This window comes from Diadema antillarum, unplaced genomic scaffold (genome assembly GCF_040938485.1).
Source record: "Diadema antillarum isolate AM-2024a unplaced genomic scaffold, OU_Dant_1.0 seq00001454_RagTag, whole genome shotgun sequence".
Lineage (NCBI taxonomy): Eukaryota > Metazoa > Echinodermata > Echinoidea > Diadematoida > Diadematidae > Diadema > Diadema antillarum.
In genome coordinates this window covers 530,004-538,400 of record NW_027272200.1, presented here as the reverse complement: position 1 = coordinate 538,400, position 8,397 = coordinate 530,004, and positions in this window count along the sequence as shown.

The window sequence follows — 8,397 nt, the reverse complement described above, 5'->3', positions numbered from 1 at the left end:
AACATCCTAGGTGCTCACCTGCTCTGAATTTCGAAGCCGATTTTCTAACAAACTGTATTTATCTGGCTGACAGCTTTCTTGCCCTTTTTATGTTTTTTTTTTTGATAACATGGGACAATTTGAAATTTGGGAGTCTGTGAGAGAGACAGAAATGAAAAAGAAAAAAGAAAATCAATCCATGTTCGGCGATTTTATCAAGCTATTCGAGTTATGTACATCCTGAGCAATACGACGATTTGATTGGCTGCACATATAGAATAGGTCTGAAATATGAATTCAAAGGCAAAAGTAAAAAAAAAATAGAAAAAGAGATATCATTATGTGAAGGTTATGATGTGATTCTCACAGAAAAAAAAAATCTGATGGGAGAGCGAAAAAGCGAAAAAGGATGAAAGATGGGAAGTGAAAAGAAAGGACGGAAAAAAAAGAAAAAACAGTGGAAAAACAGTGGCATCATATCAAATGAAATGCGCGTTTGTGGGAACTGCCAGAAAAGCAAGGAAATAACAAAATATATACCAGGTATAATGCATTTGTGTATCCTGGAACAAGATAAGACAAAAAAAAAATATGCATTCACGACTGACTTTATGGCGAGGTGATAAGAACAAAGTGTGATTTGACGGGAAAAAGCGGAAGCCCATATACTGAAGTAAGCTATAACAACGTCGATGACAGTCTGTGGGTTTCAGTATTAATGTACTGCACTCTTGAAAAAAAAAATATGTGTTATGATATGACTGGCGGAAATGCTTTTCCAAATTCCATCCAATTTCACTCAATCAGTTTTCTCATCAGCTATCCCACTTTGCCGAAATGATAACGGAACAACAATGCATTATTTTGAGATCTTGTTGTTATTGTTGCCGTTATTTTTTTATGGGGGGGGGGTGGGGAATTGACGGATGCATGGTTAGTTGAAAAACAGAAGCTGAAGACTAAACCTCGAACGTACATTCTCCGTTGTGTTACTCCTACCAGCCGCACTAATGACCAACATCCCTCGCTACATGCGTGGGACTAAATGGCAAGGGAGATACCTAATCCTGTGTCCTGAACATCGGGCAATGACGGACCTAATGGTATGATATAGACTATGCTCAGTGACGCACACAAAACCTATTTGCGACACGTATTCTATTATTTCTTTAAGCAGAGCGTCATTTGATGTATTACTGTACTGCAGTGTTCTACTTCAATGTCGGGTAACAATAATGACCAATGTGATCGTATATAGTTTCGCTACAAACGTGATCTCGATTACGGTTAATGACATTTTACAATTATCGCTGCTGTGAATGCGAATGCAGTACTGCTCTTACTGTATAAACGGCAATAATTATCTCAACTCATCGACTACCATCTGGTAGTCGCGTGTAAAGGAAAGTGAGATTTCTCATTTTTGTGAGGAACAGATTGAATGTCACGATATCATGTTATTTTTCTGTGCACTGCAGTGGAAATTGTCTTGAAAATGTGTGTCATGAATGTAGCAGACAATTGCTGAATTAATATTTTCAAGATCATAGACACCTTTGGGTATACAATGATAATATTGCTATTCTTAACCACTTCTTCTGTCACCCCATGTTAAAGATCTGGACTATTATTCATATATTTTATTTTTAGTTTAACATATTATAACAAACAAGAAATTAATGATTTCCTTACAATGACTTAGACGAAAACGTACGATAATAGTCCAGTCAAAATATGAAATGACCCACAACTAATTGCAACAGAAACGATTCCACTTGCATTTGACCCGGAGGAGCTATTAAAATAACATATTAAAAGTTCCCTAAAATTCGAGTGGTGGATCAGTGTCTAATTTGCATAAATTCAAAATGGCCGCCATACAACCTATTTATGCCTATATCTCGGGACATATAACCCACAGAAAGTAAATTCCGGTGTCTAAACCTATGTATTTTAGGTCAAGGAATAGAAATACGTTATCTTTAGCAACTTTCAAGCATCCCTTTATATAGTTTTTGCTTATATTTGCATATAATTACATACAAAATAGCCGCCATATTGCCTGTGCAAGCCCGTATCTTCGTATATCATTAATGTAGTACGCTCAAGAATAAGTCGCTATATATCTGGACATAAAACACGTAGAAAATAGATTCTGGTGTCTAATCCTATGTTTTTTAGGTCAGGGAATATAATTATGATATAAGCAGTAACTTTCAAGCTTCCCTTTATACATTTTCTGCATATATTTGCATTTAATTAAATGCAAATTGGCCGCCACAATGCCTCTACAGGCTTATATCTCTATCTGTAAAAGGTACTCAGTGATGGTGTCTGTGGTCTTAATTTTACTGCTGAGAATCACTGATGTAGAATACGTTCCACTCAGGAATAATTACCTATATTTCACTAAAAATTTGCATAGCTATATTTATGCATAAATCCATTTAAATTTTTATCGTGAATATAGTTTCAGATATACGAATACGAGCTACAGAACGTTAATTGTACTGTAATTTCTACATCCAATATTTCAAGGGCAAAGTTGTTAGAATTCCATTCACAACCTTAATGATTATCCTTACATCCAGTTTTATATTCTTGCATTGATTAAAAGTATTGTGTTACATTAAACTCACATTTTCTTTAGATAAAACCTCAGAACAGAAAACAACTGTAAGGAGCATCGAATAGAACATATCTTTATTTAACTGTAATCTCAACTTAGCTTCCAAAGTGTGCTCAATAGGTACACAACAGCAAAGTCTCAAATTATGTAGTAGGAATCGTTAAAAAGATTTTTATGATTGCATGATATTTAATGTATTATATCGTGTAATTTGCCCTCATGTTTACTGCTTATACTTGTGTCTATATTGCAATACTTTTCTTCTTTTTTTTTGGGGGGGGGGGCAAAGGGAGGGGGAGGGGGAAAGTCATCAAGATCATGATTATCCATAAGCTACTCTACAAAAGTTTCATGAGTTTGGACATTTGTTTAGAGGATGTTCTTGTCATATTATCTCATATAGCTTTCAAAGTGTGCTTAAGGTGTAACCACACAAAAATTGGTCTTAAATCATTCAGCAGATTTTTTCAAACATCTTTTTCCTTACCTGCGATGTTTTGCATCCATGTTTAGTTGATACTTGTGTCTTTTGTTGCAAAACTTTTGGCAAAGGCATGTTAATCAATGAGCAACATATGACCGTGATAATTTGTATGGAAGTGGATTTTGTCATAATTATTTTTGCGCGGTTTCACCCAATGACTTACAGAAAACAGCCAGATACAACCAAAAAAAAAAAAAAAAGAAAAGAAAAAGGAAATGCCTTAACATTTGTATTCCTAGTACTCTGTATTCATCAGTCGATCAATACAAACAGCATCATTCTCATTGGCTTCAAGCTCATAAAATGCTTATAAATTCAGATAAGTGTTACTTTTACCATTTTTCAAATGTTTTTCGTGTTGTATCTGCACCTTTATTAAAAGAAATGTTTCCTATTACATTGAGGCTTCGCATTAATAACATTTTCATCAACACACAATTTTTTTTTTTCGGAAATGCGAGCAGCATGAAGGCTGAATTCAATTTTGCAGGCGAAAAAGCAGCCAGAAGTCTGATAAAAAAAAAATACATAACATCATTTTCTGTTCCTAACACTTCCAAAAGGTCCCTTATCTCCACTTCAGCAGCAGCTTTTCTCCGAGTTAAACAGTGGAAGGGAAATTATACAATCATTGGAATTGGGACGATTTGAGGAAGATGTTTAGTCAAAAATAATTATGTTCTGATCACTACAGACAAAGCTGCAGCTATAAAGGAACTCCTGAAGGAAGTCTGATGCAACTGCAAGACAGGCTGTTAGCAACTGGTAGTGTATAGTTGCAGGGCAAACAGATTTGACTGCACACAACCCATATCAGTGGCAGATGCGGGCCATTATAGATCAGACACTTGTAATGTTGTGTTTCTTAAATATGTGAGGAGTCAGATGATGCTGTTCTAATTGGTGACTAGGAATAAATAGCATTCTTGAAAGACATCAACACAGTTTACAACAAATGTGAGACTTACCATTCTTCTTTTTGTCAGTATGAAATGAAGACAGGATCCTGTTTGCTTTAAATTAATCAACTGCAATTTCACACTATCCTAGTCCAGAGTTTGTGGTAAACGCATAGAACACTTTGAGTGTAGGTGAGTTTACATGTTTTACACTTTTATCATTGATCTATATTTTCAGAGATTACATTACATACCTATAATAAGCCTTATAATAAGCCAGAAAATGAAAATGATGTACTTGAAACGGAAGAAAGTTTTCTTGAAATCCAGTGACTGTGATTCATTAGATTTTAAATTCATCTTAGGATAGGTTCAAGACAGCAAAAAAGGTTCAAGCTAATATTGCAAATAGCCATCATTTATCTTCTGGCGTCCACCGACAGTCATGCATGCATTTTCAAAAACCATTTTCAGATTCTCTTTGACAGATTTTCACCAAACTAGGCAAGTAGCATTCCAAGGATGACAGACTACTCGTTTCAAGTTGTTTAAATAGACACCATGTCCAAAAGGTCCCAGAACCCCCAAATTAAGGAATCTATCATTAAAAAAAAAATCTCTCTCAAACACACACGCACACACACACACAAAGTAGAACCAGTTATAACAGAGCTAGGTAAAAAGTACACAGATGAATATCTTGGAGACTGCACAGTTTTAAGTTTCGCAGTTTTATCTTCTTTTCGAAATATTACTAGTACACATTATAATCTCTCTCTATATATAATATATATAATACTTGTAGTCCGCGTGTTGGTACCAGTACAGAAAAGATGACGAAGTAGGGTGGTAATGCATGTCAGTCCAACAGTGCTATTTAGTACGACCAAATTTTCGACGGATACATTCGTCTTTCTTCAGAATTGCCATTGTCGACCTTCAGGAAGACAAATGTATTCGTCGAAAATTTGGTCAAATAAATGGCACTGTTGGACTGAAATGCATTACCAGCCTACTTCGTCATATGTGACCCGCTACAGCAAAAGGATCCTAAAGTCGCTGACGGGTGAGCCGAGAAAATCGAGTTTGAAGTCAGATCACCAAAATCTGTCAAAACGTTTGGATTTCTGTTTTTAACATAATTTTGTAGTCTAATGTATCTTCTATCATCTGCCGAAATTTCGAAGCTAAATGATCAAAGGAAAGGCCTGAAAATAGCATTATTTTTCTAGGCCATGATTGGCTCGCCTGTCAGCGACTTTAGGATCCTTTTGTTGTAGCGGGTCACATATATATATATATATATATATATATATATATATATATATATATACATGTATATATTTCTTTTTTTTTATGTGTGGGCACTAATGTCCCCCTTTCTATCTAGAGTTGCTGCTTTTATAAAACCAGAAGAGCATTGAGTAAATACATCAGTGAGTGTATTGGCATACTTTCAAGATTATTGTGGCAGATGCTGGGGTGACCGCCTTGGGGCTAGTGCCAAATAGGGACCAATTTTCACTCTTTCATCTTCAAAAAAAAAAGCTGGTAGAATATTGGTAAAATGGGAACCATCCCCCCCCCCCCCCCCCCCCCCCCGGCCACAGAATGCCCAAAGGCACCTCAAATCTGATCTAGGTGTGGCCGCCTTTGGGCTGGGACCAAATTATTGGTGGCCACTTTTGATTTTTGATCCTCCTTTTGAAAACACATGGTCAAATTTACAACAAACTTAGTACTGTAGGTGCATTTATCGCTAGTGTTATGCATATATGGACATCATGCCTCCCTGGACCCTGGAGGTCGCTAAAGGCTTCCAAATATGGCCCTACATGTTCCCAAAGTCTTCCAATTTCCTTTCTCCAAAGTAATAGTCTGTAAACATGCAAGGAAAGGAAACTTGAGATACTCGGATGAGGGCTGGACTTTAGAAAGTGAGTGAGTGACATGGTACCCTGATATGACAAGATCGTCATCTACAATAATGTCCAAACTCATGAAACTTTTGTAGAGTAGCTTATGGATATAAGCTACTCTTTACTTGAATAGATTTATGTATAAATATATGCAATTTTTTAGTGAAATATAGGTAATCATTCCTGAGTGGAACGTATTCTACATCAGTGATTCTCAGCAGTAAAATTAAGACCACAGACACCATCACTGGGTAGCTTTTACAGATAGAGATATACAACTGCTGTAAGCCTGTAGAGGCATTGTGGCGGCCATTTTGCATTTAATTAAATGCAAATATATGCAGAAAATGTATAAAGGGAAGCTTGAAAGCAACTGCTTACATCATAATTGTATTCCTTGACCTAAAAAAACAAAGGTTTAGACACCATAATCTATTTTCTGCGGGTTTTATGTCCAGACATAAAGCGACTTATTCCTGAGTGTACTACATTAATGATATACGAAGATACGGGCTTGCATAGGCAATATGGCGGCCATTTTATATGTAATTATATGCAAATATAAGCAAAAAATATATAAAGGGATGCTTGAAAGTTGCTAAAGATAACATATTTGTATTCCTTGACCTAAAAAACATAGGTTTAGACACCGGAATTTACTTTCTGTGGGTTATATATCCCGAGATATAGGCATAAATAGGTTGTATGGCGGCCATTTTGAATTTATGCAAATTAGACACTGATCCACCACTCGAATTTTAGGGAACTTTTAATATGTTATTTTAATAGCTCTTCCGGGTAAAATGCAAGTGGAATCGTTTCTGTTGCAATTAGTTGTGGGTTAACCCACTTTTTGTCGTATTTTGACTGGACTATAAGGAATATCTTCAAAATAACACTCAACCCTCTGCGTGCCCACAGTTACTACCTGTCCATAAATTTCTATGTGAAATTTGTGCATATTATTGACGCATTAGTACAGAAATGGTTAATGACCATCTTGTATGTACATGAGCCAGTGACAAAAAACCGAAAGACCGAGAAAATGGAGTGTCAGGACACACGAAACACTCAGGATTAGTTCAGCGAAATTCAACATTAATCATTTTTGCATGGGGTGGTAAGCGCCATGCTTCTTAGATTTATGAATTATGGTAACACAAAGTTTTGATTTTTGTTAACTGCACGCGTCCAGGTTAGACGCTTTGATCAAATCATCCCAGTCGCCAACACAGCTCAAACTGGCTGACCGGAAATCACCGATGCCAAGTGGAAGGGCGGCGGCGTTGACCACTTGACAAAATTCAAAAGTGCGCTGCTATCTCGATTCTCGAGAGATTCATCACTCATATACCTTACTTAATGTAGCAAAGTGTTCTTTGCTGTTTGGAACATTGTTAATTTCCCTCATCTCACAGAAAAGAAGAGTGTACATAGGCCTATGTTTTCTTCACAAACCACCGCATCATCATCATGATCATCATCACCATCATCTTTATAACCATCATCATCATCATCACCATCATCGCCATCATCATCACCATCACCACCACCACCACCACCACCACCATCATCATATAAATAATATTGCTGCTGCTATACCAACTATACTACTACTACTACTACTACATACTGATATCATAATTAGTATAGTAGTTGAGTACATCCACATCCTATGCACTTTAGACAAGTCAAGCCAAGTCAGTGTGAGCAGTTCCTACGAGAAAACATAATGAGTCTTACGAGTACATTCGTTATCGTAATCAGATGTCAGGTACTACTATGATTATACAGCAGCTCATCACAAATCTAAGCGTCATTCACTGAAAACATCGACCCTCGTCCCGTGGGAAGTAACAAACGCTAGAGACGGAAATGCATTGCCAGTTTATGCACATGCTTAGGAGAAAAGGGTGTTAAACGAGAACATACAATTAACTGGCTAGTGTATAAGATCTGATAATTCAATTGAATATCTTTCATGTAGGGTTTTCACGTTTGGAAAGAGTTCAAAGGTGTGTATCCGGTCATCACTTTTCTCAGCTTTTAATGTAACGTGTCTAGTGGATTCATTTAGAAATGCCAATTATGCGCACAAATCTCCTTGTTGCTCCCGAATGGACCATGGGTGGTTCTTCGGTGATCACAGACCTAACAGAATAAAGACTGGTTCCTCGCAATTAACAAACGAGACAATTAACCAACCCCATAGTAATCCGCCAACACCACTCTGTTGTGAATGCACGATAATCGCCAGGTCTAGTAGTTCATTTTCAAAGATAATCCATGGCAGGACCATTCAATTCAATTACAGAATCCTGCGGGTATTAAGCGCGATGGTGTCTTACGATTTCTTGTGTAGTCTGAACTTGGCCTTTTATTCTATGAAGACGCAGTCACACCATCATTTCTTTCTATTATTAAAGCCTGTGCTGGGTGACCAAGCGAATCGAATACAGCTGGTTGTGAGAGAGGGAGGAAAGATGC